The sequence below is a fragment of the Passer montanus genome, unplaced genomic scaffold (assembly GCF_014805655.1).
Source record: "Passer montanus isolate IOZ18808 unplaced genomic scaffold, ASM1480565v1 scaffold28, whole genome shotgun sequence".
Lineage (NCBI taxonomy): Eukaryota > Metazoa > Chordata > Aves > Passeriformes > Passeridae > Passer > Passer montanus.
In genome coordinates, this window is record NW_024367483.1 from 1300636 (window position 1) to 1324822 (window position 24187).

The window sequence follows — 24187 nt, forward strand, 5'->3', positions numbered from 1 at the left end:
GGGTCATGCAAAGCAGTCATCTGTGCTGCTTTAAGCATTGCCATTTCCAAATGTTTTGAAAAAGCAAACCCACCAGAATCACTAATTGGCTGCAAATCAAGAGGGATTTTTCCTGGTTGTTCTTTAAAGCTGTTTTGTTTCAGTTTCTTTACTTTCAGCTGTGTTGCAGAAAAAGGAGTTTGATCTGTCTGGAGGTTTATTCAAAACACCAAACTCTGGCTGACAGCAGAGGTGATCCTTATAAAGCTGGTGACTTGATATTAGGAAAACAAATAATATTGGAGAAATACTCAGAATCAGTACAAACAGAGCAAATGTTGTGCTGCTAGAGAATGAATGTTGTGCAAGCATGGAATGAGGTACTGTTTGAATACCACACTGAACTCACCCCAAATTCAGTAAAATTATTTGATTTCTATCAGTCCTTTACCTTATTTATATTCATTTCACTGGATGCTTGACTAGGCAGAAATTCAATAGGCTTCTGATTTTTTATAGCTTAAACTAGTCTTCATTTATTTGTAAAACACCTAAAAATATTTTAGCCCTACCAACAGAATCTCTCTACTGAGAGTCTCGAGTACTTCTGTGACTTGAACTTGATTAATGCCATTACTTTGACAGCTGGAGGCAAGCAGGCTCCACTATCCCCATCAGGGACAGCAAAATGTTACAGCTCCACAAATGCTCTTTCAAAACAGCCAAATTTTAGGCCACCAGTAAATTTGTCATTACTGTTTAAGAAGACTGAAGAATGAGAATTCTCCCCAGATGCAGGCAGGAACAATCTGGGATAAATACTCAGAATCCTGATTCTGGCAGAATTCATGAATGCCTCTGAGCAAGCCATTCTGTTTTTTGGGGTATTTTTTTTGTTTTGTTTTTGGTTTTTGATTGTTTTAGTTTTCTGCTGGTTTTTGGTGGTTTGTTTTTTGTGTGTTGCTGTTGTTTTTTTGGGTTTTTTGTCTTTTTGGCAAATAAAGCTCATTTTGTGCCATATTGTTCCATTTTTAATAACGTGATAAGTCTTTGGAGCAACTGAATTTCTGCCAGTAGGGATTACTGTAATATGAAATATTAGGAAGGACATAATGCTAAAAGGTCCAGTTGGGCACTAAATTTTTTCAGCAGGGAAAGATTTTAGTAGTTATGGTAGTAGCACAATACAGGTACAAACCTTCTGTGACAAGTCTTGTCACGCAGTATTTCTTTTTAAAAAAATCCAAACAGACACATATTTTTTAAAACTTTTAAGAGGGGGTTTAGTGACATAAACAGTTGTAAAAAAATGACTGGAAACATGTCTTTATAAGCTTGATATCCAGTCATGGAAAAGTAATGGAAAGATGCAAGTTAGGCACCAAAAAGAATGTTTCTTTCTTCTCCCCCTCTATTAGAGTTACTCGTTTTTACTTATCACCTATATATTTCTAAATCCTGACACTTCACATGCCTAGACATTGAGGTGCTCTCATGAATCATGAAAAAGTTTCCCTTTAAGCAGTTATTTTTTTCTTTTTCCTAGGGTTCTAAGAGAATAGATACTTTCCCAGCCATTGCTACCTTTATCAGCTATCTTGCTAATGATGTCTCAGACATCAAAATATCAAACTTTAAGTTATTATAACAACTGGCACTGTAGTTTAAAACAGAATGGAAAACATCTAAGAGCCAAGATAAAGTGATACTTGGCACAGCTGAAGAAAGAAATACACTGAAAGCAGTGAAGTATTAGAAAGAAAAATACCCTGTGCTTGTTCTCTCAGTCAGGTGCAATGTCTTAAGTGATACCAATGCTGCAAATACCTTTGTCTTCATCTAACATAAAATGTGAGTGGCTTACTGTGTTTTCCTTCAAAGCTTTTCTGTTTTTATTTCAGCTTAAAGAAAAACAAAAGAAAAAAAAAAACATAATCAAATGTATTTCTACTCTTTATATTAGTTACCCATTAAAATTTCATTTTCAGACATCTTAGGGGCAGGAAAGTTCACTTGATCATCCAATTTGATCTCCCATTTCCAAAAAGCATGTAATTAAAGTGTAATCAGTCTCTGACTAATGCATTTTCCAGAAAGCCACTCATCCCTGAAGAAATCCAGTGGGGCTGCTAAGTAGTATAAAGACATTTACTCCTTCCAGAAGACCCCTTGACAACTTTTCTCTGCACTGTCTTCAACTGCCCAGCTGACTCCTAAAATTAGACACAAATTTCATTTGTGCTCCCTAACAGCATTTTGGCATGACTCAACAGAGTGGTTTTGGGGCTGCTATCTAAATATTGCACATTCCCTTTGTGTTGTAGCCCTTCCTCCTTTTTCCTGAGTGCATCCATGTGTGCAGCTGGCCATGTTTCCAGCCATATTAAATACTAAGAAAGCATTTTATATGACTGGAACCATCCATACAGCTCTGTAAGACTTCTGCCACGTGTCTCTCCTTTCAATACGGCTTCTCTGCTGTCAAGCACTTAAGGTCAGCAAATTCTGCAGTTCTTTCAAAATTATTTTTATTCTCAATGTCAAATCTAAGTAAAATAACTGTAGGGTGTTATTTTTCTTAGCCAGATGCATCATTCAACCAACAAATAAAATTATGTTTATCTCCCAAGGCCAATTTCCACAAAGCCACGTGAACTATCACAAAAAGAAAACATGCTAAAAGGGAATATTGCCATTTTCTGGCAAGAAAATGGAGGCTGCAGGTGGAAAAGAGCCACAGTTTGATCTCCTTTACTGGGCCAGGCTGATGACAAACTGGGAGGTGGCCTTGGAGGACAACTGGATTTTTGGACAGGATATTTCTGCATAGGAGTTTTCCTGCATTGGCTTAAAGCGAGCTACAGCTGCATTTGTCCAGAAAAACATCTGGAAAAAGCAGCTGGAAGACTGAAGGAACTACACCAACACATTCTATAGGACCTGCCTGGAAAATGCATCAATGTGCCAGTGACTGCTGCTGCACATTCTGCTCAAATCTGAAGTCAGAACAGGAATACCCGAAAAATTGACAGTTAGAAGTGCATAATGGTTGGGATTAATTAAACTCAGGATTTAATGTGCATCCCCTGACATATTAGAAGCTTTGTTACACATACTTGAGGAATAATAATATGTGTGAGGTTTCTTGGAGAGATTTTATGGAATAGGCTTTACAGGGTCTTTGACACAATGGTTTGGCGAAGTAGACTGTGCAGAGAATTAGCATAATCTTTTTTTCATTTGAACAAAATCCCTTCCTCAGCAGAGAGCTGCACTTTTCTAGGAGTTTTTACAAAGAAGCATACTTATCAAACTATTACACATTATTAATAACTACTTTTAAGACAATTTTGAAGGAGATAGCACACTGAAAACATATCAATTAAAGTTTTTGAAGACATTATATCTCAGGCCACTTGTTCTCCTTTGAGTTACTGAATTGCTCTGCAATTTTCCTTAGTGGAGTTACACATTCAACACCAGGGAGCAAAGTCTGGTGCTGCTTGCTCAGTCTGTGGTGTGGAGCATGGGGTTTTGTGTGTATCCTAAAAATTAGGACCCCCTATCCCAGAATGATGGATTCTCGTGCTGTCAGTGCTAAAGTATATTAACTTAAATATTAACTAACTGTTAATACCCAAGCAGTTGTGATGTGACCTCACAACCTATTGGGTATTAACAGTTACCACAATCCGGATTATCCCAAGAAATGTTTAGCTTTTAACAAACTGGAAATAGTTATTCGCATACATTTATTCACAATTTAGCCATCTTTATAAACTTAAATTTAACAGCATGTTTTCTTGTGCATTTTTTAAACATCAACACATCAAACACAACTCCAAAATCTTGTGCTGTGATTTTGCATTGAGTTTAAGCTATAAATATTACACAGTAGAAATATTCACAAATAAGCCTTTCAAAGTCAAAATTTTTCCTTCTACCATTAACTATTCTAGTAGATATTAAATAAGCAAAGCATGAAAGTATATTTTTAAAAGTTTTAATTCTGAAAGATCCATTTGTTGGATCTTTACTAAAGAATATCTTTAAACAGCACTGAAAGCTAATTGTTGACAAGCCTTGAGGATGAATGTCACATTTATCAATACTCTGTAAGCTGCTTTTAACAATTCCTTATGGCTGTGTGGGTTAACAGAACATTCTTTCAATGCATTCTGAACATCACTTTCATGAGTGAATTTATCGTTGCCTTCCACTGAATTGTAAATCAAGACATACCTATGTAATATATTTTATATATCTATATATAAGTATGTATCTATATATGAATATGTGTGTATGTGTAACAATAAAATTGCAGACTGCAATAACTTATTGTTAATGTAAATCCAGTCCTAGTTTAGCAGGTACATGAACAATATTGGACTAAAATCATCAGAATGGAATCTTATCCCCTTTTATTGAAAATAGGGTTGTCTCTCCTGATTTGTTTTGTGGCTCATGTTCTTGTATCTCACCTTTAATGAGGAAAAATTATTTATGCAAGTTACAGAATCTCACAAACCTTTCCATCTTGTCAACAAATATTGACAAAGATTTGGTGTGGACAAAAAAAATAATATTCCTTAGTAGTATTAGCTTAAACCAGAACTGGGTTTGATTATACATTACACAAGTTTGCACATTCCAGTCCTGATTTAAGACTGGTTTAAGTGTTGATTTGAGATAATTCCAGGGAAATGCTCAACCAAGCCCTGCTGAAATGAAGTTCATTGGTGTTCTCAGCGGTCCTTCAGTGAATGAGAGAAACAAAGCAAACAAATAGCAAAATAAATATTAGTTTCTACACTTAAAAATTAAAAAAAGATAGCTGTATGTATTCTAAAGGAGTAATCACTGACTAAGTAGCAATCTCACAGAAAAGATCTGCAGATCTTAGTGGATTTTAAACTGGAAATTAACCAACTGTGTCAGCCATTTGGACAAAAGAGGAATATTTGGACCAGGAGGAATAAACCCAGCCTACAAAATACACAGCACAATCCTTTCCACTTGGTCAGACCCAGTGTGGGCTAAGTGGAGACTAGGGGAGAGCAAGAACAAGAGAAAATGTGATTTGACAGTGTGGTTTTGTCTGGCATGAGAGGACAGTGCTGCCTCTGTGCTGGAAAGCTTTTGCAAAATTCTCCGTGTCCATGGCAATGGGACAAGCAGTAATGAGCTTAGGCTGCATTGAAAGAGATTCAGGTGAGCCATGATGATAAATTTGCTAATGATGGGATAATGAATCCCACTGGAATAGAGTGCCCAGGGAGGCAGTGGAATCTCTGAGAGATCTCTATCAGGAGCTGGACAGGTACTGGGCCAGGAGAGGATTAGAAGTCCCCTTGCTGTCCTTTCACCCCCAGTGCTCAGGACTGTGCTGAGGAATCCCCAAGGAAGCACGTGGCAAGCTGAGGGTGGCTGTAAATACATTACACCACTTCAGGCCAGTGATACATTTTGATTTCTGATTAAGTGACCTTTAAATCTCTGAGATTCAATGGCAGGAAAGAGGATTAAAGCCTTTGTATGGTATTTCATCTGTCAGGGAGAGGTCCCATCAATTCTAAATTCCTCGTGATGCAAATGGGAATGGAAGCACTGAGATTTTTCTTTAACTGAGAACTCTGTTTATGAGCTATCACTGCACCACAATCCCTGTGCTGTCTGTATCTTCAGTGGAATGAAGGCTCACAACAATGAATCATGTTTGGAGTAAAGAAAAGGAGCACAACCAGAGAAGTCATTAAAGGTTATTTTGCAAAAAAACAATCATTAATGATGTTTGTCCAGTTTCATTATTTCAGCTATTAAAGTTATGGTTGGAAATAAAATATTACCCACTCAGAAACACATATTTTGGAAACTCTTTTCTGTCTGATGGATCCTGGAAGAAGCCCTGTTCTATTGTGTAAAGGTGAGTTTGTTTTTATCATTTAAACTACAGAGTTTTTCTATCTGTGGTTCAACTTCTGGAAATGCATGGTACTAAATCTCTGGCCACGTGAGAACACTGTAAGTAGGTACACACAGAAAATTACTAATGGGAAAGAAAAGAGAAGTTAATAATTTTGAAATGCATTTGCAATTGTTATTACCTATAATGTCCTGAGCTCTTATTTTTATTTAATTGGGTTTTTAGGAATGTAATTATTTTTAAACTATCCCATGCTCATTATATTTCAAATACTATAATCCAGTTATGCTATCTTACTGTTTCACCAGCTTTCACTGAAATTAAATTTAGCATTTAGTGTCATTAAAGAAAGAACATTCTCTCCTTGTAAACAAATTTGCTTTTGAATTTGACCTTTGACTATGTTTTGCAAAATGCTTCACTTTGTGATTGTCTGCAAACCATTTAGTGAAGCTGAATATTTGAAATTCCCTGTTTGGACTGTTTGACTGGTCACCCAATCCACCTGGTTTTTCTCCTGTGTGAGTTTCTGTTTTGTAAAGATAAAATTTTTAGGCAGAGGAGGATGAGGGAGAATCAGAGGACTTTCAATTTTCTCAGTAAGAATGCAGAATGGGAAAGGATTGTTTCAGATGAAACAGCCATAAGTTTCATGGTGATATAAGAAATATCTTCTTAGGTTTGGGCATATGTGTTAAAATCCATGATTAGCAATGTGTCATTTTGCCATTTCCCAAAATACCACAGTGATTTTTCAGTGATTTTAGTATCAGTTAGTCGAACTTGGCCTGTAAACCTCTGTGAAACTTCCTAGCAATACACCTGTTAGCTTGTTAAGTAAATAAAAATGTCATATTCCAAGGGAAACACACATTTACTTCCTTTAACTTTCTTTCTGATTGATTCTCTTACAACCATTCCACTCTCCTTAATTGTACTGTTACTCAGATTCAATAAAACAGACTTTTTATACTCAGTAAGATGCTTCCTAAATTTAGTTGAAAGTGACTGGAAGAGGAGACTTTACAGGACAGGAGCAGCCTCCTGCTCTTTTGGGCAAAGAGCCCAAAATATAAAGTTATGTTAAAAGCTGTTAAAATAAATATTTAAATTAAATAATTTATCACTGGACTTCCCTTCTTCACATTCCTGTTCTGCCTCCTGTGGGTTGGACACATAATTTTGTCAACTTCCAGGCAGTATCTGGCTCAGGGATTTCATGTATATAATTTAATTTAAGTTATTTATTTAAGAAATTTATTTAATTCATAGATATAATTTGCCACTTGCAAGGTGAGGCAGGCAGGAGTGAAGTCCCATCTGCTTTTCTGCCTTTGTAGGAGAGTGAGACAGGGCAGATGTGAAACCCGTCTTTCAGAGGACACCCCGACAGCATTTCCTAACAGAACTATTTGGGATAATCAGCATTTTCTTTTTTTTTTTTTTTTTCTTAATTAAGGAGCAGGAGAATGGGGGGAAGCAAGCATTTCTTCTGAAATCTTTTGATTCAGACCCTATTTGCAAATGTCAATTTAGTGTGTAAATACAGCAGGGAAAATAATACCCATTAGCATCATATTTGAAATTCAAAGGCACTGCAGGTCATGAAGTGCTGAGCACATGCTGGGTCAGAGAGACATTTTTGAAATTGTGTCTCTACTCCAACATGGCTTTGTAGCTTTTAACCCATTAACTCATCTTTATGGTGAAACTTGCCAATTAATCCCTGAACATTCATGTTAAACATGAATGAGCTTTCACATTAAATTAGTCCCTAATGAATCCCCCCAATTACCATTTTATAAATGGTAAAATGTTTGTTTATATTTTTTGGGTACTTGGTTTTGCAGGTAGAAGTATGACACATAAGATTATTCAGAATCACACTTAGTTGAGAACTCAGAAGAGTCAGAGATGATTATCATCTCACATTGGCCTTGGTTCTAGAGGTTAAATTCTGGACTTTGGAGATTTTTCTAAAAAATAGATCCACTGCAAGAACTTAAGGGGTAAATTCAGCCTGGAAATGAAGACAAATTTCCTGACAAGAGAGGCAACAGAAGAGTTTCCTCAATAAGGTTTTCAGGCCAAGATTGGATTTCAGGATGAGAAGCATTTTACAGCTCTTGGATACAATGGAAGTGAAAGTAGATCAACCAAGATCAAAGATCTCAGTCACCAATTATATATAATTTACTGATTTTCTTCCATCTTGATTATTGTGCCATGCCTACATGGATGTTTCTTATCCAAGAAACAGAAATCTCAGATACTTGCTTAGTGGCTCCTGTTCTTAATTATTTATTGCCTTGTAAGCAACTGCAGCCTTTCATAAACACCAAAGAAATCTCTCTTAAGCATAAAGAGAAATAAAGAAAGTTTCATACCAATGTGAGACACAGAATGAGGATGTTTGGTATGAAAAGATGTCAAATATATAAAAATACTCTTGTTGTGGCTAAAATACTGACAGGTTCCAACAGAGGAAAAACACATCAGAAGGAATTCTGGTTGTCTCACTGTTTATGTCACCAGGTTATCCAGATTAATAACTCAGGGGAAAAGTAGTGATTTACTTAATTATCCCAGTATTAGACTAACTGAAAATATTACCATCAGTGATGAGTAAGAAACTCTGGTTCTCATAGCTTATCTCCACCATTTCTCTAGAAAAATACACAAACAGTTGGATTAATGTCTTCTAGTAAGAATACAGTCTCCTGATGTTTTACTTGAATTTTAAATGCTGTTTTAAATCTTACCACGATAAAAGAATGCTGGCAATAACAAATAAAATGCTTAAATAAAGCAAAAAAATAATTTCCTGGCTAAAACCTAGATCAAACTGAAGGATCAACTTTCTTTCAATGGGACTGAGCTGATCTTGTGACTTAAGGCTGTCAAATCAGGGTATAGGAAACCTGTGCCTTTACCCATAGTTCTGATATTCTGGATGATGTTTTCCAAATTTCAACTTTTTCACTTTTATGTTTTATCTTTGTATTATTATATTTTGATCTTTTAAAATATTCCACTATATCAGTACTCCTGCTTTTGTAAAGAATATTCCTGGGGTTTTTCCTCCAGTAGGCAGACAAGCAAAATGCCTAGAAACAATTGTTTAGAGGTAGGAGAGATCACATATAGTAACAAAAAATTCCTCCTATCCAATCTGCAAGCATACCAGACCCATGAAATCAACTTACACATGAAATTTTCCTATTTTTTCAGTTCAAAACCTGCCTGTGTATTTGCCAGATGTGACCAAGTATCTTGCAAAATAATTCTAGAGCTGCTCTTTCTCCTACAGTTTACACTAAACTGATAGAGGAAACCTTGTAATCTTTTAAATACCCACGTCCACATCTGGAAAAATATTAAAAAAAAAAAAAATCAACCAGATTAGAATGAGTGGGAAAGTGGAAAAAATTCCTGGAGAAAAATAAAGGAGGGAAAAGTAGGATATACCTTACAGATGTCTACAGGCTGTGTGCATGTTTCTGCATCTGAGAAATGCAAAAGTTCATTTCCTTATTTGGGGAAAATTAAGTTTACTTCAATTTGTGTCTAACTGCAAGATAATAGCCTCCAAAACAACCACCATGAATTTTTAAAGCTGCAAGTCAACTAGTGCTGAACTTTGAAGGCAGTAAGTATGTTTTAATGTGCAAATGAATTCAGAGTCTTAATCTAGGAAAGAAAAAGAAAGGAAAAAATACCAAACAAAGAAGACTCATAATGCCTTGCACATTTTAATACCAAGAGTGATAATGCATATCTAGCCAAACCTACTGACTCAGTGGATTTTCTGTTATATAAAGAGCCTAAATCAAGCGCAGTCATTTAAACTTCTCTGTCTGTAGCTTTAAATGTGAGCTGTGGTCTTGCAGCACAAATTAATTGGATGAGGTACTTAGTGTAGCTAATGCAGGAAGTCAGACTTAATAATCAGCGTGCTCCTGCCTGCCCTTAAAATCTAAGAAATGCCAAACAAATACTTTAGCAGGAGATCTACTATAGATGACATTCCCAGGAGAAAAATCTGGCCTTTGATTTTATGTATCTATCAATACCTGAAGAGAAAGGTCTTTAATATATGGTTCTGGTCAAACTAAAGGAAATCTCTGATGTATGAAAGGTAAAGGTCAAATGACACTTAATAAAAATTTCAACACTGGAAAGTGAGGAAATTACCTTTGTTTTATAACTGGCTTCCTGCTATCCAAAAGATTCTATGTGCTCAGTCTGTGCCTTTGCTTCAGTGACCACAAATCCCCAATTTTCCTGGGCTGGACACCCCACTAAGGCAGCACAACTGTGTGTGCTCTGCAGTGAAAAACAATTTTATTTCCAATATACCAAATGTTTAATATTGGGCCCAATTAACCACATTTGAGCATTTAATCAAGGACTATGAGATAGATGGATTTGTACTTTGTGCGCCAAATGTGAGGATACTGGAGCAGCATCACTTGTGCACTCTTTGTCTCACCTCTAGAAATTAATCTCTGTTTAATTCTGCCTTTCTGATGTTAAACAGCACAAAACTGGGAGAAACCTTCTACATAGCAATAATAGCAGTGAGGGGTTCATTGAAATTAAGAGAAACAAATGTTTTTTCTAAGAAATTTGTGAGAAAGGCTTGGAGAAAGTAAAGGAGGGCCCACAAATCCATCCGTGCTCAAGTCCTAAACTAAAGGAAAACCTCCATTCACATTGTACTTTGTCCAAAAAACTCCAAGAAAAAGGCCACAGTATTGTAATTCCACTCACAGCAAAAGGGAAAGAAATGGAAAGGACTAAAAGGGCCTTAAAGTTTGGGGGTTTATATCACAGAGCCAAGGTTTAAAAATCTTTGATATCTAAGCTTTTGCAGAACTCTAACAAATAATAGCTGGTCTCATAAAAATAAGTGCTATAACATTGTTTTAATTAGTATTTTAAACAGATTTTACTGCTTATTTCCCTTGCAAATTTTTTTCCTCTCTTTCCAAAAATATTATTTGATAGTCATTTGGCTCAGGATTCCAAGCAGAGAAAATTAAATCCCGAGCACCAGAGTAGTTTAGTGCCATTTTTTCCCCCCCTAATTTCTGATGGTAACTTAAATTAATGTTTCAGATAATAAACTCTTTAAACCTTAACCAAGCTGTGATAGAAGGAAAAGTAAAATGAGGTAGAAAACACACCTGGTGTGTCATTCTCCTCTTTGAATGCAGCAAATCTTTACTGCATGGGCACTCAGCAGACAGAACCTGCTTATTTGCAAGATCATTACTTAAGAAAACTGAGCTAAGAGGAATTTCTTTCTTTTCAATTCATGCAAATATTCATGCAAGAGATATCCAGCATTTCAGCATATGCAGAAAGGAGAGGTTTAGAGAAGGAACAAACCTGTGCTCCTTATTGAAGTTTGGGTTTGAATAATTAAAAAAAAAAAATCCCCACACCCTTTTTTTCCACTATGGCAATTAATTACCCTTCACATGTCTTTAATCAACAGAGGAGCAGTAGAAAATAAGTAATGGATTTTCTGTGCTGCCAACACCTGAATATGACAACCATGGTATCTTCTTAAAAATGCCATCAGCAGCTTTGTCTCTGCCACTGATAACATTAAATGTGGGCTAATGTCACACTTGGTGGGCTGCTGGCTGCTTAGAGAATAATAAAATCATGTCATGTGAGCTGATACATTACACACACACACAGAGATACATCTTTGAAAAATTATAATCACATAATGAATTGCGTATTTAAAATAGTGAAGAGTAAATGTGATTATTAGAGTATCATTGCAGGCAATAATATTTTGTAAATGTCTGGTTTGACTGCATGCATGGATAAGCTACTCAAATGTTTCTGGGAAAATCTTAACAGAGGAAAAGGAAGGCAAAAAATACTTTTTGAAGAGTAATTTTTTTTAAAAAAAGGAAGTTAGAGATACTGCAGATTTTGAAAACTCATTTTGCTAGTTGGAACATCATCTGGAAGATAAAAAAAATCTCTAATATCATGTGATCAGATGAAAGATAACATTTCTCAACTGAATTTTAATGTGAAAATGTGCTTAATAAGTACAGAGGAAAGTCCTTGATTAAACAATGGAACATTTTACAGCTCTTCAGCCTTTGAATACTTCCTACATCTTTCCTCATTCCTGGCCCTTTCTTTAAGGGTAACCCTCAGGAATGGAGTGACTCAGTTCAGTTCAGACAATTCCTGACACTGTTGCAGCTCTTGCACTCAGCTCAGGTGAAGCACACTGACCAAGTTCAGAGATATTTAATAAGCTCTGGCCACTTCTTCCCTGCAAAACAAAATTTCTGCCTTTTTCACTGTTACCAATCATATTGCATAGAGAGAGAATGTACTCACAACCCATAATTCAGCAGAAGCTTAGGAACATAATTACCTTCCTCTCAGCCAGAAAAATGCCTGAGGACGTTGGTAAAGTCCAGTTTGGAGGCAGTTCCAGCACTGTTAAAGCAGCTTAACAAAGTTTCAAACAATTCTTAAATCTAAAGCCAACATTATGCCACACCAATTGATGCCTTAAGGAGCTGGCACAGAGGCCAGTTGGAGTTAAGGGGAATAAAGTGGATATTTACTGAAGTGCCTTCCAAGGCCACACCCTGGCAGTACCAGAGCCACAGTCATGGCTCTGCCCAGATGGCTCCAAGATGGAAGCAAAAGAGGGTTTGGTCACTAGATCTCACATTTTAATAAGTTTTAGTCCATTTTCATACAGGAGTCAAATGTCCAATTAATAGCTTCAAATGATGAAGTTTCATCCTCCTTGCTTGCTTGCCCACCCTCCTTTTTTCAGTTGTTTATGCTTTGGCCTGAGGTTTGAAGAGATTGTCCTTGAGTATTCAGCTAGAATAGAATTGTTTTGTCTTCACCACCCTTTGAAAAGACCCCAGTAACACTTAATATGAAGCTAAAAGCTGCAAACAAAACAGAGAGAAAAACAGAGAAACTTAAAACCCAATTTATCACAATCCTGGAGGAAAACCATTTCCCTTCTCGTGCAGGTCTGTAGCTCTCAGAATTGTTTTCCCTCTGCTTTGTTCCAAGGCAGTGGGAGAAGCAAATGGGACCCCATCTGCCTCTACACATGAAGGGACTGCTCAATTCTGTATATTTTACTTGTGTTTTTGACTGCATAAGAAAACAGCTGCAGCCAATGACCTGTATCTTGCTATCAGCCCACCTAAAACAAGCAGCTAACAATAAACATTCTTCAGGCAGTTTGCCATAATTTCTGAAACAGAAAGAAGCAGTTTCATTTCAAATGTGACTCAGCTTGAAGTGCTGATTGCTGGAAACAAGGGGTTTTTGACATGAGTTTAATATGGATTTGAGGATAGCAAATAACCAGTGAAGAGAAAGATGCTATTTTTCAGCATGACTTAACCAAAGTTTTGCAAGACTGATCTCCCTTTCATCATCTTGAGATTGAATCAGGTAAGACAGACCAGTGCCTTGCCTGAATAGAACACAATAGACTGAGGGTGGTACTGTACTGTGCCTTCATCTAAGGTTCTCAAAAGAGAAATGGATCCCATTGTGTGCAGCAGTGTCTTTCAAACCAAACAAAGGCTATCCAGCTTAGTTTTAAGAGCATAAATTCCAATTGTGTGCCCTGATAGGATCATTGCCAATACTTTGCAGTATCAGATTCTTGCTTGCTGTCTTAAAAACTATTCCAATAAACATGAGGGCATCAATCCCTTTAAGTAATTAGAGAAAAATTGCATTTACTGTGTAATAAAACACTGACAAACATTGATCATCGCTGATGTAAAACTGTTACACAATCACCCTTTCTCTGGGAAATATATATTAAGTTACACATGCGACCAGAATAGTACCAGACCTGCACAGCTTGAAATACAATTTACACCTTGGAAAAGAAGTTGTAAAATATGCAGCCTGTCCTTTGATTAATTACAAAGATTATTTCATGTTCTTTCTGATGCAGTAAAGAAGCAGCATTCTTTTCCACTGTGAACTTCAAAGTGGCACCTCTGAATAAATGGGAAGAGCTGCTCCTCTCCATTCCCTTGCACGGGAGAGACCAACCCGTGACCCCTGAGGGATGTGTGTGACACCACAACACCTACAGCTGAATTTTCTACTATTTTTTGCCCAAACCAAGCTGACATTTGATCTGAGGGATGCCTGAGGAGCATGGCAAGTGTTCCAGAAACTTTTTTCTCTCTGTGACCACATGAAGAGTGCTGCAAGACCAGGAATATTTTCCCACCATGCCTTATTGGCATTGCAATGCAAAGATGCAGTGCTCCAACCCAAAAATCAAGCCAGCAGATAATAAAGGCCTCAGGAGGTTGTCTCTTTCCCAGAGGAACCCCACTAGTTCCCCTGATAGGTACCACAATTAATTTAGTTTATATTTAATTGGCTCAAGCAGTGGTGCAATCTATTTCCTGTGGGATGGATAATGGGAGCTCTTTCACAAGGATATGCATCTTTTATTGCCTTTTGTGCATCAGAGATGGGCTTAACCCATCTCTAAGGAAGGCATTAACTGGGGATGAAATGACAAAAAATTAGCCCCATTATAATTTCAAGGCAAGATCTATACTCTTTCTGATTCTTCCTCAACCTTCATTTATGAATGACAGGTTATTTCTCAGATTCCATTCAAACTCATTATTAAAATGCAGTTATTTGTACAATGCATGCCGTTGAAACTCAGATATTTGCTCCCACAAAATGCTGGCTGAGACAAGGCTGACTTGGGTCATTATTTTTTTCCTTCCATTGTGCTGATAAGAATATTCAAACTGATCAAAAAAGAGCCTTTGAGAAAGCTAGCTAAATTTTCCAGATAATTCCAAATAAAATGCAAGTTCCTTTTACAACAGTAATCTATTTAGTCCCTAACCAATGCAACTGCACTGAGAATTTCATTGTGGAAAATCATCATGTCATGTTTCTAAACCAAAATATAAAGTGCCTGACTTGAGGCATTCAGACAGGAGACCATGATTACCCAGAGCTGCTGAGACCAGCAAAGCCTGAAGGGAGACACTGACTCTCTGCAGCATCATGAGGCTGACTTTGTTTTTGTTTAGGAGTTCAAATATTGGTCTAGTTATTTAACTGTGGGTGCCTGAATTGCTAAGGGTTAGCATCCATACCGATAAATAATTTTAAAATGCTGAACTTGTTTGTGAAACAGCAGGCAATGAGCTAAATGTAGGTGTCTTCCTAAATTTTGAGGGCAATTTGTTAAGATGCTAAACAAACAAGGACAAACCCAACACTGTTGTATTTATATTTAACTGGAATAGGCAGTTAGGTTTTGTTTCAAAACAATTATATATATATATATACCAAATTCTCTTAGCCTAGTACACCATTGTGGCTAAATCCAGAAATCTGGTTAATTATACAGCCATCAGTAGTACTAAAGGCAATTATTTTACAGAGGTTTAACAGAGTATTTAGGAGATATGTAAATAAAACAGCATATATCTTTTTAGGAACTTATTTAGGATATTCTTATAGAGTGAACAAATAGTGCACAGTCTTACATTTGATTTCAATAATGGCTTAGACACCCAAGGATGATTAATCTCTTGTTTTTAGCCATTAAACCTTCATGTTATTGTACATTTTATAGACAAAAAAACCTCCACTTTATTAGCAGCACTGCTATCTGGCTACATTTGACACTTCAGAACTACACAAGGAGAAAGTCCCAATTCATGAAGATAGACATTAAGAGTAATAAATATCTCTTTCTACAAGCCAGAAAAGGACTAGGATGGAAATGCCTGGCAAGAAGGGAAAAGACAATGTCAAGTTCTTACCAGCTAAAAATTCAAGGCCTGTTTTGAAGAGCAATTTTCTTCATTCCCTCTAGCTTCTCTTGCCCCTTTGCTTATCTGGCTGCAGAAATTCAAGAATGAAGGTTTGGGGGGCTGCACAGCAATGTTTCCATCTCCTCTCAATCAAGACTACACAGACCCCAACTCACAGGAACATTTTCTACAGCAACAAAGCTATAGAAAAGCTGAAAGATATGGTAAATGATGGGGAATTCAGAGAGGAATAGGGTGGCACACACAAGAGCCAGAAGAATGACTGTGCCAGTGTCCAGCATGAATAAGGACACGTCCAAAGTGACCAAGGAAAATCAGCCTAGAAAGCACAAGGAAGCCAAACTGAACAAACCCTAAGATATTCTTTAGGTACAGGAGTATCCCACTGCACACAATTATATTCTTTCTTTGCCAGATATTTTAAAAACCAGTTCCCATTGGAAGGCGATGGTAAAAGAAAGATAATTGCATATGGACTTAATTACACAGCATATATTAGAGACAAATGGCACTTTTGTTTTCCAAAGAAAATAATCGTAATCACTACAGAGCCTTCAGAATCTTTAATTGCCTTTGAGTAATTATCCATTTCTCCTTACACTGTGTTCAATTTAATTTGTGCAACAATTAACTGAAATAAAACACAAAAGTAAAAATAGTCAGGTTTTCGCTTTAATTATTTATTTAAGAGTGGGAAGATAAATCACCCCAGATTTTAAAAGATGGTTTCCTCATTCTAGTTATTAAATTCTGGATATTTATTTGCATTTCCAGTTGTTAGCACAAAATCACCTTGTGAGCTCACATATTAAGACAGCTATAACCATTTTAATGGTTTTAAAAATTAGTAAGATAATAAACACAAAATAAAGATATTCTGCACCAGTGTGTTCTTCATTCATTTTTATGCTGCTGACACCAGTTTAGTTTTTAATTATTATACTGTTTGGTGATGCACTGGTAGCATTGCTTGAAGATATAATAATGAAGTCTTTTTCTAACAGGATATACATAGAATAACTGGAGATTTTGCCATGGTAATCCCTCTCTGAGAAGCAAGACAGAAACTGCCACCTATGTGTGAGGGTGAGGAAGTCTATGTTTTAATGCAATGTGGATTAGATACATTTTGGTGTGAATTTTTTGGTTTTAGAAAAAGTCCTCATTCAGTAGAGGACTTTTCACAAAATCAGCTTCAGCTTTGTGTTTCCAATCCTTTCTCCATAAACTAAACTCATTGCAGATTTAGTTTTATGGAAAATCAATTTTATGAACATAGTTTTGCACTGCCATAAAGCGGAAATTGTATTCATCAGTAGGGAGAGAAACCTTTCAACAGGATATCATAAAGAATTTTAAATAGAATCCTTTTTTCCCCTCCCAGTTCTGGAGGTGCATACAAAATTGGAATTCTTTCCAGTTACACCTCTTGTTCATTTTGCATGTTTTCTGAAGTCACCATTGTCTCTTATCCTTAGCCTATATGTAGTGATGGGTGTTTTAAATCAGGCAGCTGCTGGTGGCTAAGCCAACACAAGAAATAACCTTTCCTCCCCTGTGTATGAAATTGGACTTTATACATTATTCAGTAAACTCATGCAAAATTTCTAGGTATTAATGACAACCCAGTGGAATGCTAAGCTTCGTAATTAATTCCAAGTAAAAGAGATTAAATACATCCTAATGGTACACACTGTTAAAATGATCATCTGAGAAAGGTCACACACTGCATGTCTGCCACATCCCACACTAAGGAGGGCCATGGCAGAAGAATAACTTATTACCTATTGCCTGTTCTATTAGCTGGTGGTCAAGTCCAAAAGTCTGAAGTCTAAAATTACAAGAGCAATTTTTTTTTCACATGTGAGCATTCAGTCCATGGTATCCTGGTCTCTGCCACTTCTACTAAGTACTTATCTAATAACAAACAGTATCTGCAAGTTTTAGTCTGATGCACAAGCCAAGGCAGAAAATATCTATCTCCCCTTGACTTCTCAGTAAAATCACACCATATAGCTGTAAAATTGGTGCAGGCACCACAGAGTTCAATAAACAGAAATTGTCAGAAACCGTCCTAAAAGGTGTCACGAATAAAAATCAAAGGAATAAAATTCTGAATTCTTAGCTATCTTTTCAAGGAAGAAGTCACAGATGGCCCATTGAGGAATCAATTATGGATGGAAGGTTCATGATCCAAAAGCTTTGTGCCAGTGAGATGAATCTTGAAGGTATAATAAATGATGATAATGTGAGGAAGGAGATACATAGCAGAGGAGAAAAGATAAAGTGAAAATGGCCTGCAGGATGGAGCCTCACTCATTTGTCACAGCTGCTACAGAAGACATAAAAATTGCCTTTTCCCATTCCCCACCCCAGTCAGGTCCAGCTGCTTCTTTATCCTGAAAATCTCTCTCAAGTAGAGATAATTTCAATATTCTGCTGCATAACAGCCACCAGCAGCTTTGGTAGCTTCCACTTTTCAGGGAAATTTGGTCAGGCCCAGTCCCAGAACTAAAGAAATGCACTCTGACACACAATTTCCCCCCATTTTAATATAACCAGAAGTGGGAAAGTGTTCTTTTCTGGGTGATTGAACCAGCTTAAAATTCTCTGTTTCAAATGTGTTGGCTGCTGCCTGACCTTCTGTTTGAATCAAAAGCTCAGTGCAAGATCTCATCCAAACACTGCATTGAAGGAGAAGCTCACAACAGAGGAATTCCCAGCAAAACTCTCCTCTTCCCACAGGTGGGACACAAAAATATTCATTTTTCCAGCAGTAATGGAGCAGTAATGGAGTAGGATCCATCCAATAAGTAACCAAATGCTTGCTGTGGGAACAGCTGTGTCCCATCTCTGGGTGAGAAGTCTTTCCCTGTGAAGCTGGTGAGCTCCTGCAACATGGAGCATTATGCAAATATCATCAGAGAATGATGGCAGTGAATATAAAACTGGAATAACAGCAAAGCTACAATTTCTTTTTTTTTTATAGGCCACTAGAGAAGCTCTGTGAATGCAATTTGAAAGGGCTAATATTAGTAAAACACATTTAGAAGCAAATCGGGTTGACAAGGATAAAACATAATATGAATGTCTTCTCTAAAATGGAGAAAAGTGACTGTTAAAAATGTCATTCTATTCTGATTCATCATGTCTCCTTTGTGTATTCATAAACTTCCACCTAAAGATGGTTACAATTTTTTTTAATCAATTTCATTTTTTCCTGTATAGATCACGATTTTCCATAGACTGGAAAACAATTTTAGCTTTGCAAGTTGAACTTTATTAAAAGGCGTAGTCATCATTCCAAGCCTTTATTGCACTTGTCTGCAAGCTTGAATTTTTTTAGTTTTAAACAGGATGATAAATAACAGAGGGTTGACTTTTATGACTGGAATGTGTCTGGGAACATTAACACTGCCTTTGACATAATGGCCTTTATTTTTTCTCTTTTCACTGATAGAAGTTATCCATTAATTATTCTCCTACATCCGTGAAAACATTTTGGAGCCTTTTTGTACACAACAAAAAAACCTCAAGTAATGAGGATATAGTCCAGATTTTCATTCAGATTCTCCTTTACAAAGTCTGTCACAAGTTTATAGTAGCTCAATAGTAGAAAAGAAATTAGCATCAGGTAAGTATGAGCCAACCCTTAAGAGTTCTAATTTTTACACGGAATAAAAAATGAGAAGCAAGAGCACGCCCACATGTAATAATGTCTGTTTCCCTGTTCACTAAATTTAAGATTTCAGAAAGGCTGGAAATATTGTCTGTAAAAGATTCCAGTAAATTTCAGTTTTTTCTCATTTTTTACACTGTAGAATACTTCATTTTCATTCCACCTGAAATTTTAAACTTTTCAGTAATTCTCACCTGACCTGATCATCAATTCTAACAATTCTGAAATTGCACTTACAATAAATGTATTATTTGCTGATTTTATTTCATTTTGACTGGCCCATACTGGGAATGCATCTTTACTGGTGGTGACTGAGACTTGGACCAGACAGGACTGAAACATAACAGAATATGGAACCTTTTTCTAGGAAACATTTCCTTATACAATGAAATCTGAGCAGGATTTTCTTCTGGCATAACTGCCTGTATACCATATTGCTTGTTTTATCCTCTCTGACAAAGGCAAGCATGGTTGTTTACAACTTATGAATAGCAACAGACCAGCAGAAAATATTTCAAAGTCCGTGCAACTTATTTCCTTTCAACTAAAAACCTGATGTATTGTAAAGCCCCAGCATCTGCTGCCATTCAGCATGGGGCAACAATAGATTATTTCTGCTGCTGCTGCTCAGCAAGAAGAAAAATATGTAATTTCTACAGTCTTGCAACTGCCTTTCATAGCCTTTTTTCTTCTACCACAGAAATCCCACATGTTCTGCGACTGAAAATTCTCCAGTATTAAAATGTGAGAATATATGGACAGCACTGAACAGGGACCTCCTGTCCTTCCTACAAGTCAGAAAATCTTTTAGCCAAAAAGTTGAGGGAGCCTCAGGCTAGCACAACAGAAAATAAGCCCCTGGAGCTTGTGGGAATCATGCCAGGCTGATGGCTGCATTCAAGCACCGGTTCCACCTCCTCTTTTGTACAAAAATTAACTGCATCTCTCAGGTTTAGTAAGAAATCTGCTAGAATTCAGCAGGTGCTGGGACAGTAAAAATAGGAATAACAAATAATAGCAGATGTGTGGGAGCACACAGAGAGAGGCTTGGTCTGCCCACAGCAGCAATGCACAGGGGCTGGAGAAAGGAAGAGGGAAATCACAGGCTGAAAGGAGCAGGAAACATATTTTCCATTTAAAATGTCTTGTTCACTCACAGCTGCCTTCAAAGCAGTAGTTCACAGGATAAAACAACAATTAATTTTTAAATATATTGCAAGTAATGTGGACATAGCAGCTCTTATGTATAAGTTGCTGCCTGAAACACTCGTGGTTTTGTCCCCCAGTTATTTATAGGGACAAAAAAAATCTCAGAGTCCCACTAAGCTCTGCATCTTGCATTCAATTTGTAGGAACACAGTACCAGACAAACTCACAGAACTGTGGCTGTCAAATTTTAACCTAGATGTAAATAAACCTATAACCCAGCCAGACAATTTCCAGTGTGTTTTAAAAATTACCACAAAAAGATTTATTCTAGGAGGCCAAATCTTAACATAAAAATATTTAATGGACATTTGTACAGGATATGAAAACAGGTAGGTGACTTTTGATAGTACAGAGGCAGCTCTAGATAGCCTTAGATCTATTATCTTAGTTCTGGGTATCTTCTTGTAGCTTCTTTGATATTGCTAAAAATCAGAGTACCTGGTTTCTTAAGAGTGCTGTGATATTTTCTTCCTCCCAGCAATGCACACTTTAGAATGGCTCACTTCCTTCCTCATCTCCAGAAAAATCTTCTCAACATCATTCTCTCCCAAACTGTCTCTCAGCCCTATCAGTCCTTTCTTGAGTCTCATCTTATTGGAGCTTCACTCTGTGACACTGTTGGAGCATCAGAACCCAAAGAGTGACAGAATTCAGCACTGGAACAGCACAGCCTTGTTGGAACAGGCTGTAAATCCTAAAGCCAACCCCTAAACTTTCAGCACTGCCTTGTCCCAGCTGTGGGTGTGCAAAGAGACTGATTTACCTCCTGCCTGTGCTGTACTGAAGTGGCTCCATTCTCATTCAGGGCTTCCAAAAAGCCCCAAAATGCAGTCTGGCCATGTCTGGATGCCACACAGCTTCCCACACTAACTATAAACGTTAGTGGATTGATGGAAACGAAGCAGTTAAAACACAATAAAACAATTAATTCCACAATTAGCATTAGCTGTCTCACAACCTTTCCCGAATCTCACAACATTTCCTGACTGCAAAATTAAGTATTAACAAACTTACTTGTTTCTCCTAGGTTTTGTACAGGCCATGTGGCTTTCTCTGGTCAGCAATACTCTCTTTAGTGTAATATCTCAACATCATATCAACCTTGTTGTGGCCTTATTTATCCTTTCCAGATACTCTGCACATACCACAGTCTTTAATAGATAAGTGTAGCCAGGCTGGTGGCCATAAATCTTCCTTAGCAAGCCTTGTAGCCTGCACTGAAAATTATGATGCAGAGTAAATAGGGGAATGGCTACATGGAGTAGCTACAGGAGTTATCAGGAAGCAAACCAGGCTATAATTTTCTAGTGTGTCAGATATTCTGCTAAATGCAGTGTCTGCTTGTGTGCTCTTTCTCTCCTGGGTAGGAAGGTTTGCTGCTCTAAATCTACTGAAATACTTTGCATTACCCTAAAGAATAAATATAAAAGCACACACACACAGAGTATCAAGTGTTTATACCTATGTCTATACTAGATAAAGTATAGAAAATACTTATAAGCAGTGAATCCCTGTCCTGAGTAAATCTCTGAACCAGCATTACCAAAAAGTAATTCGGAGGTGACTGGCAGAATATCCAAATTCCAAGGACTGGTGCATAAAACAAGAATAAATTGATTAAAAATGTACAGATAAATGTAGCAGTGATAAAGGGAGTGTAAGTACTTGGCACTTTCCTCCAGAGAAAACAACTCTGTGCCCAGAGCATCCAGAGGAGGCAACCAGGTCACTTTAACCTCAGATAGCAGGGCACACACAAGAGCTAGATATATTTGCTACCATGACCCCCTTTTTCAGTAATAATAAAACCATTCTATCTTTCTTGATAGAATTTTGGAAAAAAAAATTGAATTCAAGCATTCAATTAATATTTTTTCCTTCAGCACTTTTACAATGTCAGTAGGCCTGAATTAGTCTTCTGCTATCTGAGAGGCATTAAACCAACAAACAAAACTCCTGTTTTCCATCTCCATTTCCCTTCCATGAGACTCTCCATGAAAAACTGGGTGGGAACAGGAGGATTGGTGGATTGTTTTCCATCAGTCCAAGATGCATGATGATGAAACAATTGGCATTCTGTGCCCAATGCACTGCAGGGAGTGCAGGGCAGAGGCTCAGAGGGGCTGAGGACTCCCCTACCAGCACCCAGCACCCAGCCCTTGTCCTGCAGTGCTGGCAGCACAGCCTGGGGCTGGACATTCCAGAAGGAGCCTGGCTCCCCTGGAGGGCTGCTACACCATCTGCCAGATGATGCAGACAAGGCTTGAGCTTTCTTATCCATGCTCCTGCAGTACCCAATGAAAACAGGAATAATCTCATGCCCAATGCACTGCAGGGCAGAGGCTCAGAGGGGCTGAGGACTCCCCTACCAGCACCCAGCACCCAGCCCTTGTCCTGCAGTGCTGGCAGCACAGCCTGGGGCTGGACATTCCAGAAGGAGCCTGGCTCCCCTGGAGGGCTGCTACACCATCTGCCAGATGATGCAGACAAGGCTTGAGCTTTCTTATCCATGCTCCTGCAGTACCCAATGAAAACAGGAATAATCTCCCAGTAAACTCCCTCCAGACAAAATATTCCATTTCAGAGCACACCTGCACTTCAAGAAGAATTTCAAGTGGCATCAGGCCAGGGGACATATTGGCCTTCTGTGCCTGAGACAGCTGAAGAGAGAAACTCTTATAAATGCCATTTCAGAACAGGGACTAGAAATCTTTTCTCACTGAGTACTGCCAGCACAGTATCTTTCTACTTTTCTTTATATAGAATATAATCTGCAAGGCCAGCTTTGAGTTACAATGCACAAAGCACTACACAAAAGAATGGGCTATCCAATATTTTATAGACTACATAGGTAATAGAGAGAAGAGATACAACCACAAAAAAATGAGTGTCTTGACTATGGCAGACCTTCATGGAGGAGGCAGGGATCACCATTATGTCATGCCCTGGGGGAAACTGCATTGTCAGATATATTTCAATTATGGGTTAACATAAATTGGTTGCTTTTTAAACTATACTATAGGAGCAAGATATCTAAAATTACCCAAGTGATTTTCCTGGATTTACTTTTTCCTACTGAAAATCAGCAACATTTTCTGTTCCTAAATCATTTGTAATTTTATAAAGAACAAGTACAACAAAGGAAATTCTAGCAGTTCAGCTACACCACTTGTCATTGCTACAGGACGAGACCCACAAACCTAGCCTGCAGGAAGCTAAACAGACTGCATCCATTAAACAATCACACCAAGAAATATTCATAAATTTTCCCTAGATCACTGATTCTTCACCTACTCTAAATGCAAATATTTTTCAACACACCGAGCAAAATCCTTCTGCTCACTGACAATTTTTAAGCAGCAAGAAAGAAAATAGTCCCAAGAAAGAAATAATGGGGAAAAATTAACAATACTTATCCATAACATTATACTTTTCATTAGTAGCTATCATAGTAGTATCATTATCCCCTTTTTTATTCCTTTTCAGTTAGGAAACTGAGAAACAGAGAGATGATGTCATTCTTGAAAAGCCAGAAAGTGA